The sequence below is a fragment of the Plectrocnemia conspersa genome, unplaced genomic scaffold, assembly GCF_051122295.1.
Source record: "Plectrocnemia conspersa isolate PC_06_02 unplaced genomic scaffold, ASM5112229v1 ptg000010l, whole genome shotgun sequence".
In the NCBI taxonomy this organism is placed as follows: domain Eukaryota; kingdom Metazoa; phylum Arthropoda; class Insecta; order Trichoptera; family Polycentropodidae; genus Plectrocnemia; species Plectrocnemia conspersa.
In genome coordinates, this window is record NW_028277174.1 from 4406741 (window position 1) to 4423072 (window position 16332).

At 27.5% G+C, this 16332-nt stretch overlaps 1 protein-coding gene across 2 annotated transcripts in view; it reads right to left on the reverse strand.

Annotated features, from left to right (window-relative positions):
* The window catches only part of LOC148230376 (inactive dipeptidyl peptidase 10), a 248086-nt gene that overhangs the window by 84958 nt on the left and 146796 nt on the right, over positions 1–16332 (reverse strand). The window contains exon 1 of one of the 2 annotated variants that reach the window (XM_088195084.1): positions 13712–13896. The exons of the other annotated variant lie outside the window; for it this stretch is intronic. The gene's annotated coding sequence lies outside the window, so the exon portion shown is untranslated. Of the gene's footprint in view, positions 1–13711; positions 13897–16332 lie in introns of those variants that run through there. 2 annotated transcript variants of the gene reach the window in all.

The window sequence follows — 16332 nt, forward strand, 5'->3', positions numbered from 1 at the left end:
TTATTTAACAGATGGATCTATACCGTGTTGCTTTTAAACTGTACTATGTATAAAACGCACATGGTATTTTATATGTATTTTTATATAGGAATGATTTACATATTTTTAAATAAATAGTTTTATAACATACATATATATAGAATTCATGGCGTGTCAGATATGTGAGTGGGCGGTGCATGTCAGGTTTAAAATTAAAACATTACTATAGTGTCGCTGATGTTTCATTATATTTATAGCTTAGACAAATCTTGAAGAATGTGTGACTATACAAATAGCATAATGTTGTTTGTGTTCTGTCCAAGTGCTTTTGTTTTTAAACGTAAGACAAAAAAATCTTACTATAAATACTACCAGCAACATATAAGCCTCTGACTATCGACCTGAAAAACCTGGGTTCGAATCTCATACGGACCTTAGTGGGAATTAGTGATTATGTCTAGATTTTTCTAATCTCACGGATGGATTAAAATTGAGCTAGATCATACATATCTAGTATAGAAAATTCTCTAACAATAAGCTAATACAACTCGATAAGAATATCTTATATGAATTAAAAATTAAAAATAAAATATGTATGTTTTTAAAACAATTTTTAAAAAACATACAAATGCAGTTTAGAGATATTTATTGTAAATTTTAAATCGTGAGCTATTTAAATAAATCGCCAATAAACTTGTATTCTTTATTATTATTAATTTTCTTAATGATTTTTTTTACAATTATATAATATTTTTATACCATTGGGAGTTTTTATATATTTTTTTAAACTTATGCATAGTATTTATTTTGATGTTGGCAAATGTACTATTTGCTTAATATAAATAACATTAAAGGTATACAATGTTTACTATAGCAATTCAAAACAAAAGGTAAAGTAATTATAATATTTACAGTATACCTAATCAATTTATGTTTTATTTTATTTTTTTAAATTTATTTTGAATAAATTTAAATAAAGTACTCAAAAGTGATACCCACGATCTTAGTGACAGTCGAAACGTGCGCTTGCGTTTTTTTTTATCCCTACTAACGTACGTGGTGAGAGCACGGCAGGCTCATACCACCATGTATATAATGCGAACCGGACTTCACTGCTTCGCCTTCTGTTAAGCAATACCTCCAGGATACGCATACGATATTACAAGCACCGACGACTTCAAAAATAATAACTGACCCAAACAAAAACCTATTATTGAAGCGAATACGACCTAACCAATAACCTTGCCTTTAATGTGAAAATATTCATGTGCCTGTGTAATCAAAAGAGTTTCTGTTAGTATTGCATTTTTATACTATTATATTTATTTCTATATTTGAAAAATGAATAATATGAGATTAATAAACAAGTATCACAATAACAGCATACTGCATGCAGCAAACTTCATAATTCAATAGAGTATTTAGTATGTCACAAGCTCAGTTAACTTTGCGAGAGTTTAGCGTTGTAATACAATGGGAGTTATGTCGCGTTTTGATTGCAGTTAACCTCGGATTTTATGGCGTTCAAGTTTGCGCTTTAAAGCGAAAACTTTCCGCGAAAAATTCCCGCGTGAACACCAAACTTTTTGATATATTCACGTCAAGCGCAGTATATCAATAATAATATTATCATATGATAAATTGCAGGATTTTTTCGTTATGTATTTTTTGTTCAGGAAAATGCGGACTTTTCCTAAAGCGTGACGCAACGTTTGCAGCGTTTACATAACGAAAGGCCGAATCCAGTCGTTAAAAGCGACCATAAAGAGAGGCAATAAATACAGGGTGGTCCAAAAGTCCGCGACGCGGCGCGGAAACTATCCAAAAACTCCCGATTTAATTGCTCGAGTAAAAATGTTTTTTTTTTTGTAAATCCACTTTCAAATTAAATTTCAATGCTTTAAATATTATATTTTAATGTAATGGTTTTTATTATATATTTATTTAATCATCTTTTAAAGTGACAATTTGCTCCATAATCGCATAAAAAATGGTCGAGGAGAAAAATTGCCTGAGGAAACGCGAAGCCTAAAGGCTCGCGTCAACTTGCGACAAATGATAATTGAAAGTTTACGGATGACAAATGACACAGATGGGTAAAATGGCAAATCGATATTAGGGGATAGAAAAGACAAAGTGTTTTTTTTTAACACATTCTTCCTTTGTGCGCTAAAAGCGCTTTGAATAGCGAAATACGTGACCCATTGGTGCAATTTATCTTTGCTATATCTATTTGTGCTATATTGTAAAGCTTTGCAATTAAATGCATGCGTATAATAAAAATAAAACTAAAAAAATATGACACAAAAATTTTTCATTGTAAAATCTAAAAAAAATATTTATACATATGTATAATTTTTTTATTTAATTAATATAAAACTATAAGCTGTCGGTATCTCACTATCGTGAGGTACCTAAGCTAGTGAGTGTGCGTATACCGGACCCAGAACCTTTTGGGTTTTAAATATTATTTTTCCTTCGTTCTGATTTTTTTAATCCATTTTTAAATTAAATGATTAAAATTAGTCATTAAAAACATTGTGTAGCTGTGCGATTTACAATACAAATGGATGGCACGTGCGCGTCCGCAAGATATGCAGTTGATCCTAGTGCATTTATATATATATATATATATATATATATATATATATATATATATATATATATATATATATATATATATATATATATATATATATATATATATATATATATATATATATATATATATATATATATATATATATATATATATATATATATATATATATATATATATATATATATATATATATATATATAAAATAATTTAAAAATGGGTTTACAACTCAGTAAAATATTTCCAAAAAAAAACATTTTATATTATTCAAAGTTAGATTTAAAACATCACTGTCAAATTTGCTTACATATGAAAACTCTTCTATCGTCTGTTAAGCGCACACAAGAGTTTCGTGCAATTAAATAAACAATAAAATATGATATATTCACACCATTTTTCTTACAAGGTGTTAATTGAAGATGATTCAAAATTATGTAGCTGTTAAATTATAGACAATATAAACAAAACTTTAAATTATGAGTGTGCCATTAAGTGTTTGACATCACGGTTATTTCAAAAAAATAACTATTACCTTTCAAGGGTCAAATATTAAAAGACAAACAGCAGTGATTTGGCAACGAAAGTTAATTAAACTTATTACAATGGTAGTACTAATGAATAATCTCATATTAGTGTAAACAAAAAGTTACATTTTACCCATTATATAGTATTGTTAACAGTTAATTTTCAGAAGTAATGAAAGATCTAATAACATTTATGTATGACAAACAATTAAAATATGACTTATTACAACAACTTATCAGTTGAAGAAAAGATGCCAATCTACGTGTTAATGTTTTTTATGTAATGTATCAAAATGGAAACTAAAGGGTTTTAAAAAATACATAAAATTAAATTAGGATTTTATTTAGGACTATTACATTACAAAAGCTATTTTCATATTACGTATTTAATAAAAAAAGTTTTAGCTTTTGACTTGGGAGCAACAAAAAAGATAACCAGCATTTTTTTTAATAAATGTTAGCCGATATTTGTAAGTGTAAATTACAAACACGATATTTCTATAAGTAATGGAATGTCGAGCTGTTATCTGGAGTTCGAATAGATCCTTAGGGATTAAAGCGCAATACTACAAACTAGAAATATGGAAGCTATTCGTCAATTTGCCTTCAAGGTATGACTTCTCAAAGTGTGCGTGTAAATATATATATTTGCGGTGTCTTTAGAAGTTATGCTTAAAATATTGTAAGTAATGTATTTAGTCAAGTGTAATAAACTTTTTTTTTAAATAGTATTTCTATGCAAAGTTATTTATTTTGCCAAGATACTTATCATGATAAATATTCATTATACATAGTATTCATATTAAACGGTCAATATAAACCAAAACTTTGGATACATTGCAATTCAATAGTCACTTCTAATAGACGATGGACACGAATACTATTATAACAAGTTTTGACGACTTCATGCTAAACTTCTAACCCCTTATGTGTCGACATGTCGCCTAAAACAAACGACCGTCGCTTAATATCTGACGGCGACACATTGCCCCACTTCTGTAATTAATCATTGGCTTTCGAACTTAATTCGCAGCCAATATTTTGGACAAAATTCCAATTTTCGCTTTCGTAATTGCGAAATGACGCGGCGGATTAGCGTCACCGCCGCCAAAACCAATTACACGCACGTGGATTTTAAAATCGCTTGCAATTGCAGTGGTTAATTAAAGTCAAAACTAAAAGTTCGCAGATCGAATGCATTAATAAATATCATACTCATTAAAAGTGAGAGGTACAAATCATCAATTGAACTAATTAATAAAATATTAACAATTTGCAAATTTATTTATTAAAAAATATAAATTATTTTTTAATTAATTTCCGACCTAATAAATATTACATAATATACCACAATGTGACTAGAATTCACTAGAGCGTGCTTAGCTCTGAATTTCGGACGTCGAGTTAGACTAGGGGACGCGAAGAGAGAAGCAGCGGCTGAAGTTTGGTCGATCTCTACTGTTTTCTGCTACTTTCAGTGTAACAAACAAATAAAAAATTTTGGAAAAGATTTCCGTTAGACGCTAGAGAAGATTACAAATGCAATTCCAAATGTACGTGTTATCTTTTTTATGGCACTTTAATGGATACTGATTTGTGGCAGATACTTTGACTTCTGCATAAATGTTTTCTCACGATGGTGTCCCAAAACAAAGATGTACTTTTCTATCATAGACGTTTAAACGGTTCGGTGACCATTGATCCCCAGGACATCTGATATAGAAATTTATATTTGTAAATACCAGCATCCATGAAAGTAATAGATACATAATATTATATTTAAATTGGATAAGAGAAAATTTAAAAAATATTTCTCTCGTGCGAAATTACATTTTTGATAATTTAGAATGGTTTTATTTTTACAAACCGTTAAGGAAAATATAAATTTGATACTTATTACGCATATGTATAATAATTCAAAAGCTACATGTATATATAATACATTTGTATAAGTAAATATATAGTTTTACCAAATTTATAAATAAATTAATAAACAACAGAGCAAGCGTTTCAAGATATGGTAATGAAAAAAAATGTAAAAATATATTAAATCAAAGTACAATTGATAAAATACCTAAATATAATAAGCAAATTTTTTAAATAAAATAAATATTAAATTAATATATAAAAAACGTATTTATAAACATGTAAAATCCAGAATAACTCAAATAGCTCATATTAAAATATTACTAAGGTTTTTACAATTATTTTATAGAAAAATTGTATTAAAATTATCTAATTTTACCCATTTTTTCAATAATATTTTTATTTAAATAATTTAATAATTATTAAATACTAAAAGTATGTAATGTAGTTTAATTTATATAACCATCTTACTAATCATTAATAAATTTATTTCTACATATTAAGGTTTTTAAAAATATTAAATTGTATTAACTAAATGGTTTTTTTAGTACAAAATCTTGTTTACTAAATAATGATGAATTTTTAAAAAAAAAAGTTAAAAAAGTAACATCTCAAATTTTAATAATAATATTTCCTTTTAATAGTTTTTATTTTAATGCATATTGGAGATTACTATTTACTATTAAAAAATATTCATAAAAACAGGTATAAAATGTAATATAATAATCCTTATAGTGAATGGATAATTTACATAAAATATAAATATATTTTCGTCAAACATATTTAATGAAAGAATTTTGAACCTTTATTGAACTGTAAAACTTGCCCAAACGATAAAAAACTTAAACGAGAAAAGTTTGCAGAATTATGAATTAAAAAACGATAATAAAATTCTGAATGCTTAAAAATTAGAAATCTTCAAAACTCTTAAATAAAATAATCGATTAAAACTAGTAGTAATTTTATATGATCTGTTTTTATTTACATATATAACCATATTTTGAGGACCTCTGGTCTATGACGTTTCATCGCCAGCTATGTGTTTTATTTTTAATTAATTTAGTTAAAAATTTTAATATATTTACATATATATTTAGTTGATTATTCAATTGTACTTTTAATACAATAATTTTTATTTATTATAATACATCTTTACATTTTTTTTCTTTATGATATATTGAATCGTTCTGTTGTTTATTTATTTATTTATCAATAAATTCGGAAAAATTATATATTGATTTACGTATAGATACAAACTAGTCATTTTACACTTGTAGCTTTTAAGTGAAAATATAACATTTCTATTTACGGTTTGTAAATATAAAAACATTCTTAATTATCTAAAATTATTTATATGTAATTTCATACGAGAGAAAATTTTTTATAAATTTGCTCCCACCGTATTTAAATATGTTATAATTTATTTATAACCTTCACGGATTCACAGATGCTGGTATTTACGAATATAAATACTTAAAGAAACTTTGAGAGATCAATAGTCGGTTCATCATTTAAACAGATATTTGTATATGATTTATTAGCATAATATTTAGATTCACACAGATAGATTGACCTGCTGATTTAATCCCTCCATTGAGTGGTCTAATTATTATATATATGTAAGGGTGGTTTAATTGATGGAACAGACAACTGACTTTTATTCCAATGAAAAATTCAGTGTCTATTATATTTTCTTTGCATCGAAATACATAAAAAATAAGTTGACAAAAATATGAGATATTGTGATAAAAATTGATTGAATAAAATTCAATATACACTTTATTTTATACAACTGTTTTGTGAAAAAAAAAGTTTAATTTTAATGCTAATCAATGATAAGTTTGTAAACCAGATGGGTTGATGTTTATGTTACGAGAGTGAGAAATATATCCAAATGGAAGATAAATATTATTTAAAAAATCATACTGTGTCTACTTATCGAATTATTGGCAGTTGTTCAAAATATATTTTTTGGGTCAATGAAGTGTGGCGTATGACGTCAACACCGTCGTTACGCTACGGATTTTGTTTGAGGCATTATTTTTCATTCACCCTATTAAAATATTATTGGTTCAATATAATAACATTAGACTTTTTATTGTATTATAAATAGGAAATTCATATCGAAAAAATAAAAGATTTATTATTTTTTCCTAATATTTTAATTCTTACATTACAGAAAAATGCTTTATTTTGATATTTGTCTACATGAAATCCTTCTTTTTTATTAATATATCTTTATTTTAATAAAATTTATAAGTATGAAAATAATTGTTTAAAAAATTCAAGGGTTTTTGTGAGACTACCTGAATTAAGATTAAAAATTACTTATTTATTTTAAAACCATATGGTTTAAATTTTGAAACCTTATGGTTTTTAAATGAATTAGTAATTTTTATTCTAATTTTTAAATTTTAAATCTGATTCTAACAATTAATTCAATAATAAATCTTAAATTTAAAAAATCGTATGATTTTTAAATATTTTTAATTAATGGTATTTCTAATATTTGCAGAGTTGCTATAATTATACAAAAAAAAACATTTTTTCCAGATTTCATATTAGAACTATTTCAGGTTTTGCTCCCAGTTATATAATATCCATTAGCACCTTGCTTTTATATTTAAGATACTTTGAATGTTTACTCATGAAATTAGGACATAAAATCGACCACGACATAAGCACACATTTCTGTCACGTTAAGTGACTGTTTCAGTGTCTTATATATTATCAATTATCACTCAAAGCAGTGAGAAAAATTACTAGGAATCAATAAGAGACTGTTTTGTTACCACAATCACATACATAGGTACAGTTTTAATGGATCATTATTGCTAAACCTAATAGCGCTACAAATCTTAAAATATTTTTTTTTAAATTACAGGATCTGATAACGTCGTCCATTCCATAGTCAATTAAGTAAAATAAACGTTCCACAACAGACACCATCTCTCGAGAATTTCTTCAATTTGTAAGGTTGAAAAACATTGATTTAAATGGACCGTGATCACAAAAGTTCTTAAGCGTTAAAAGCGTAACAAAATGAGTAATTTTCTGTGCAATAATTATGTTTTTTAACTTAAATGCATTACAATAGCGTTATTATAATACTAACAGATTTCTATTTTGCAAGATTGTTCAATTGTCGTAATTTTTTGTGGCAGCGAAAAGTGACAGGTTGGGCATGTGTATAAAAACAGATACACAGCGCCTGAATTAACAACTTCAATTCGAAACTTGCTCCCGAAAATATTGTTAAAAACATTAGCCGGAGCTTTCTAGCTTGCACTCACTGAACTTGGGCCAAGTGGAATCGCCAAATATTGAACAACAGATAAAATCGAGATAGAAAGTCATTACATGTAGATAGTTGGATAATTATTTGAATTACGTTACAAAAAAAGTATAATACTTGAAAGTATATTTGGAAAGCTGTCAATTTTAAGCTACGTTGTTTTTATGTGAATAACCATTTATTTATAAGACAAATAAATTTACAGCATAACGTCTTTTTATAATTTCATTTCGCTAGTGTTTTTAGTGAGACAGACAAACTATTAGTATTATAATATATAGTTGCTGTATATTATACACTAGTACACATATGTTAAACCTACTATGTAATAACATAAACTATATTTTTGCTTTATGGTTAAAAAATGCTAACATAAGTTTTTTGTGGTTAGCTACTTCTTGCTGAATCCAATATTTTTCAGCGATTCAATCTACGCCAAAGACATTGTCTTGTGACGTCGATTTTTTTACTATCTAGATAATCCTAGTAGCCGTTTTGAGGTCGCTGGTTAAAACATAAGGCTGTTATCACACGCGATCGTCGTCGCCCGACTCTAAAAGTATCCGCTTCTTATCTCCAAAAGACACAAACAGTAACAAACGACCGAACGGAAGAAGTGAATTTAACGACGTCGATATCTCTTATCAAAATCTTGAAACCGGCCAGTCGGGGAGGACCTTTGTCCTTAATTTATATCGGTCAGGTTAGTTAGTGCTTTCGCAAGCTGGACAATCAGCGTGACTATGTGATATTCTGGGTAGGTGTACGATAAAATTGCAAATCATGCCATATTCATAATGGGGGTGTGAAATAACACGAGTGTATGAAAATGCAATTTATGCGGGGGGAAAAGTAATTGCACTGATGATAAAAAATAGGGAATTTTAATTGGAAATATATGTTTACAATTTTTATTATTTTTTACTACTGACATTTATTACAGTGAATAATAAAAGTTACTCTATTGCAATCACTATAAAATTATGCTGCTAATAAAATATAACAACTGCTAGATAAACAACATGCTAAGCTAGAAACTATATTTTACTTTTAACTATAAAATTTTGATTTTTTGATATAATAAAAAACAAACAAAGCTTGAAAAACAACACTTAAAAACTCATTAATAATTCAATATAATATAATTTTCGCGATAACATTCGCATGCATTCTTTAACTAAGCAGTTAATTTAAAAAATGGTATAATGAGTCTGAATTTTCGCAATTAAACTACTATAAAAATAGTCAAAGATAAAACATTCGGGCAAATATAAATAAAGTGAAACATCAGACCATTACTTAAACACAAGCAAAACATATTAAACATAATTTTTTTGAGTTTTTGAATAATTACATTTGTAAAAAATTAAAAAGGAAATATGCTGTAAAGGTTTTTGTAGTTTCACAATAATTAAAATATTAATAATTAAAATCTTCAGGAGCATTTACAATTTTTTAAATAAAATTTACATTGTAATTTTATATCGAAATTTTTTAACAGAAAGGGTCCTATTATTTTTCTTAATTTATATTTAACTTTCTTCACATTCCATAAGTACAACAAATTTGTATGAAGAGTGGCCTATGAACCAATAGAAACGAGAGTATGCTATTTTTGTTTTGAGAACATAGTTCTATATTTATAGAAAAGCGCATCAAAATATGGTTTGATACGGGTATTTATTTTACGTGCCCATGAGGGCAATAGAAATGTCGGTGAAACGTCAAAGCGTAAGTTATTAATTGCAAGGTAATCGAAAAATGCATGAAAGTGCATAATAATTCACGATAAATGATGAAAGACTTTTGTTTATAAAAATACGGGGCGCGGGACCGCAACAGCGCGCGTGCGAACACGCCGGAGGTTGCCATTCGAGAGAATCCGTCACACCAGTGTTACCAGAGCGCATAAATACATATAAATAAGCTCCCTACATCACTAAACCCTATCACTCCGTCCCTCACGTGGTGTAATGCTTAAGTTTAAATATCTTTATTTCTGTATGTAATATTATGATGGGATCAAAATTTAAAAAATTAAGTTTTGATTTTTTTCAGATGGTATATAGTTCGTTTTTATTGCTCCATAAGCCACATTAACCAAGTATTTTTTGTTGTGTAAATATATTATTTTTAACTTGAACTTGAGTTGAGATGTTATATTGATAAAGTAAAAATAAATAAATATTGTTTTAATTCATAAAAACAAATAGATAAACTTGCACAAAAACTAAGCTACGCTGAGTATCGACTAAGATAATTTAACATTAAGAAAGCAGCCGCTTCTCTCTTCACGTCAACTCTAGTCCAGCTACGATGTCCATCATCCAGAGTTCAACCTGATCCTCGAAGACGACTGTCTGTACCAATATATTTTTTATAATTGAAATATTTGCAGCTTCAGCAATGGCAAATTTGAATTTATGGTTAGCGTTTGAAATGTAAATTAATTAATTAACGCAAAGTAAACTTAAAATTTAATATATATATTCGATATGCATGCATAATTTATCAATTTATTTCAATAATTAACGAATCGCAAACGCTGAACGTTTGCATGATTTACAAGCCCCGGGTGATTTTTCACAATCTGGTAAACTCTGACGTCCGATAAGGAAAAAAATTGGTTTCGCATGGCTGACTCGTATCCCGTTTCCCGGTTCGAATCCGAGAAGGTACGGCCGCGGGCGTTGGGATTCAATGTTGTAATAAATGAGACATCCCATGACGGAACATAATAAATGAGACAAAAAAGGAATGCGAAAAACCCAGCATCGGTACTACTGTCAAGGCGAACGAAATAAAATAACTTATAATAATAAAAAACTCATCCTAAATACGACGTGCTATGTATAATATATTATTTTTATTAAATAAACTAGCTTTATTACCCGAGATAGACTCAAACTCATTTATCATTATACTCTATTCATCCTGTTATTATAAAAAAAATATTTAATTTTATTTATTGTATTAACGTATTGCAGTAGCACGTAATCGGTAGTGAGTACATCGCTGTTCAGTTTCTTTGGCGGTTGAAAGTTGAAAATTGCACAGTTGCCCTGGAAATGGCAGCTAGAATGCAAATGTCACATCACTTCTGTTTACCGTTTGAAAGTACTTTTTGTGACAAACAGAGAGACATATATATTTTATTTTTCAAAGTATTTATAAATAATTATTTCGTTTTAATTAAGCTAAATTAAAAAATACAATAGCCTTCTTAAATTAAGTAAATATATTTTTTTTTAATGAGCTTGTAGAAAAGTGGGAAGCAATCATATTTCTTCGAAATAACTTTGTTAAACCGTCTCATAATAACTTGAATAACCTTGTTTCTGTGCCGTTATATATAGCAAGTCAATAGTGAAAGATCATATGATTCTCAGAAAGATAAGAAAAAATGGATCAATTAAAGTAATTAGTATTTGCAAATTGGATAACATCAGAAATATTAAAGTAAGATTGTATGAAAAATTAATATTAATTTTAAACGTCATAGAGTCAAATAATAAATTCTGCTTTGTTGATGAAAATATTACAATCATATTTAATGAAACTGTTATAATATTACATAAAAATTAAGCTGCAGTTATTCATTCAAAAATACAAGAAAATTTGTATTTAAAAACCCGTTGATTTTTCAATGATCTTAAAATAAAGACGGAAACTAGCCACGAGCGCGTTTGACTATAAAATTAGTTCAGATTACGTACGAGGGGCCAGCGACTTTTAAAAAGACCTTTTAACTGATTGTTTTCACTTTTATTGCTCGTTGACACGAATAATAAATTTTACAGCATTTATAAAGATTCGAAAACGAACACGCACTGGTGTATGTTATAATATTATATATTATATACTTGTGTGTATGTGAATTTATACTTGTTCATTATGTTTTTCAGGTCAAGGCACTCGAGACAAACACTTTTATTAACGTTTTAAAATTAATGTAAACTTTTAATTATTTTTCTCAGTACTTGATGGTCTAATTAAATTAAATTTACATATTTTTAGTTATAATTTAGTACAAAAAAATTCCTATTACATAATAAATAAAAACAGATCCATAAACCATATAATATTTTTCAAAACATAATATATAATAAAATTAACTGAAATCTGTAGGTTCAAGTTGAAATGAATACATATAGTACACAGTTAAGCTCTTTGTTTTAATTAGTATATATATATAATTACTACATATATAAATAAAATACGTATTTGCTACTAGCTGCTTAAATTAGAAACATAATATAAAATTTCACACCATTCGAATTAAAACACCAAATCGTAGTTTCACAAAATTCACAAAAATTTGGCTTCACCTTATGAACAACTCAAAAATGATAAATATTTATGAATTAATTCTCGTTGCATAAATATTATTTTTCATTTAATAATTTTTTAGCTCAAAGAGTAATTTAAAGTCAATTTATTTAATGATGCAATTTAAATATTATTTTTAATGCCATATAAATTTATTTATGTAATAAGTAAAAACTATTATTTAAAGAAACGGTACAACTTTTCTGTAAAAAAGGCTAGAAATTTGTCCGATCTTACAGTTCTTTTATAAATAAATTATATAAATTATATTTTCACTAGTAAAAATGTATAGATATGATTTCACTGAAATGACAGTAAAAATATATTTTTACTCGTAATACACATTCACTGTCACATATACACTAATGCTATTTCTATTTAAAAAAAAATACAATTGCATCTAAGAATCTACAAATATTTCATTATATATTTTAATTAAAGAAGTATACAACTTTAGCCTTCACCTCTTACAATCACATAAAATAAAAGCTAGTCCCAAATATAATGAAAAATTTACACTGCAATGGCAGCAAGTCAGACTTGCTGCCATTGCGACCTTAACACCAATATTTTACAAAAGAAGCGCATGATCAATAGAAAATATTGTAAATATATAAACAACAGATTATACCAGTCATAACATACATTTTTCTAGTGTGGAGTAATACAAGTAAAACATAAAGTCATTTAAAATAAAGCGATACAATTAATATAACACACTTTCTATTCTAAATCCTATATCATACTGCCATAATGATAAAAATAATTTACGAGATATGTTAAGCTACTGTTCTCTAATTTATGACTACGAAAACAACAAACTCAGATTTAAATATACATTTTAATTAATTGAGATGATCTTACTTAAAAATAAAATCTAATTTCAGTAGCTTTATATCGTTAGTTAAGAAAAGCAATATAAAATATGTATTTATATAATATATGAACAAAAAGTTCGTCCATATTTTTTGATTTGTCACAAATTACAATTACAGTTGTAATTCTCTGGCCTCATATTATTAAGATAAGAGAGAAGCTGTGAAATTATAATTTTTAATTCATATATTAATTGGTGCAAAATCGCATTTTATATTTTTTAAATTTAAAATTGTTACTAACAAACACCCGACGCTCGTTTCGCGAGCCGCCACTGGATCGTGTCAACTGATAGAAGCACTATGTACGTAAACCGTGCACCGATCGCGGTGCACTCTGTGCCGTGACAGCGTCGCGCGCGACACTGAGGAAAGTTTTGCCAGGGCGGCGCGTGACACGCAGAGCGTCCACCGGCCAATCGCGACAGCGACACTGACCCGCGCGGTCACGTGACGTCCTGGCTCTCTGCCCTGGAATTTCGCCGGCCGGGACATCCTCGACTGTCAAAACATAAAGACCAATTTCTCCGCGTTAGCCAGATTATTGTCAGGGCCGGATTGAGTCTAGCCGGTGCTCTAAGCTCATTTCAGTAACAGCGCCCCCACTACAATCAGTGGCGTTACGTGATTTATGTAGAAAATATATGACTAAAATCACAAAAAACATATAATCCATGTATCTATACTGTAAGAAAATGTGTCACAAATTATAAAACGATGAGGTATCTACACAAATAGTTTTTAACCGCCGGCCGACAAATAATAGCTGGCGGCCCGTGAAAGTGTTATTGCCACTTAACAGAAGATAAAGGAATCTTTAATGTGTTAATACTTTGGAATGTAAGACAGAGGCAAAAAATAAAACTTGCTTGTTATTTCTGTTCGAAGCATAGTGATCTTACAGATGCGCCAGTGATATTTTTAAATTATGCAACCATATTATGCTTGAATCAATAACTTATTGATTTAAGCATAATATTAAGTTTGTCTTCAAATATTATTTTAAAATATCAATAAATACTTTGACATATATGATCAATCAATAAAGCTTTTTTTGGTCCCTTAGGGGACTTAAGTTAATAATAGTCTGTCCAGCTATGATTATTGTATTGTATTCACAATTTTTTTTTTTTTTTTTAATAACCTATTTAGCTAATAATTAAATAATTACATACACAAAGTAGAACTGCTATCATTTAAATTAAATTTATCATTACCGTATTATATAACCATAGAAAATTGTTAAACCTTATTTTTACAGCACAATTTAAAAAATCAGAATGAACTGCCTCACTGAGTGAGAATTGAATAGAGCTTTCAGATCCCTTCAGAAACTGACATAGAATGCAATATTCAATCCTCACTTTTTGGATTTGAAAGGTGTTCATATTGAATTTTTAATTCCTGAGCTGTCAAAATCAGTTACAAAAAAGAAAATCGGATTAATCGAACGTTCAGCAATTGCTCACAGACATTTGACAGCTTTTTTTATTATATATTAATAGCTTTTGTACCCGGCTTAAATCGAGCGTTTTCCCCCAATTGTACATATATAAGATATTTGAGTCTTATCTTACAGCACCTATAAGTGTTTTAAATACGTTACTTAATAACACAATTGATAAAGTATTTGAATCATTTATAAGTACATTAAGCGAAATTGTTTAATTATATAAGACAGATAACTAAAAATTCTGGGAAACAACAACTAACTTATTTCATTTCATTTCTATCGTATAATAGCAGCATAATATGACTGCCATTCTTGAGAGATATTTTATATTGTAATAATCCTATCTATTTTATTTTTAATTAAGCTCTTTAATGCAAGACAATTTAGCATTCAATCTAATGAACCAAAAAATGTATTTCATTGAATTTATTGTTTAATTGCATTGCTTGGTTTGTTTACTGTTACAGCTTACATGAAAACACAATTTTACATAATTCCCCATTCAAAAGCATCAATTAAACAAAAGTTACTTTACGAGAAAACCCTCTTAAGAAATAGTTATATTAAAACACAATAGAGCCAGACTTGTTTCTTTTATAGAATTTATTTTCGAGAATTTCCCAAAAAAAATCCGAATCAAAAATTAGCTGATTTCTCTAATAACTTCATAAAACCATTTTGGTTCTAATATAAATTTGTATGAATGTTATATAACTGCTAAAATTTTACTAAAACTACTGAAAAATGAATATGGACTTTAACGACTATATATTAGACTTGACTATTGTTGTTCAAACCTTATTTATTTTCTAGACACTGACACCTAAATTAATTCTGCGATTTAAGTTTCAGTGTCGGTTTTAATAACAATACAAATAATATATACATAGAGAGAAAGATCTTACTGGTGTCACACTGATTCATAAAAATCACATCAAAACCCAAAAAAGAATACTGTATTTAACTTATGTTATCATTTTATATAATTTGAGTTTCTCTTATGTAAGATTTTAGTTGAACATACTAATAAAAAAGCCAATGGTGATAATTTTTGTATAAATTAATTTTATTTTAATACTTTATGAAGTATTTTTTTTAATGTTTTAACAGAATTAAAAGCGCAAAATATATCTTAAGGCTTAATTTATTTTTCTAATGGTTATGTAGTAAATATATAAATGATACTAATAATTTCCTAAGCATTTTTATATTCCAGCTTAAATTTATTTTTGTATGCACTTTTAGGTTTCATAAATTACATTAAATAAAATATCATTCTACTTTTTAATTTTTTAATATTAAAATAACATTTAAAATAAAAAAATATATTTATAATTATTTAACTTAAAGATATTGAGGTGACTAGTGATTTCTTAAACACTTTTAGAATTCAGCTTGTATTTATTTTTGGA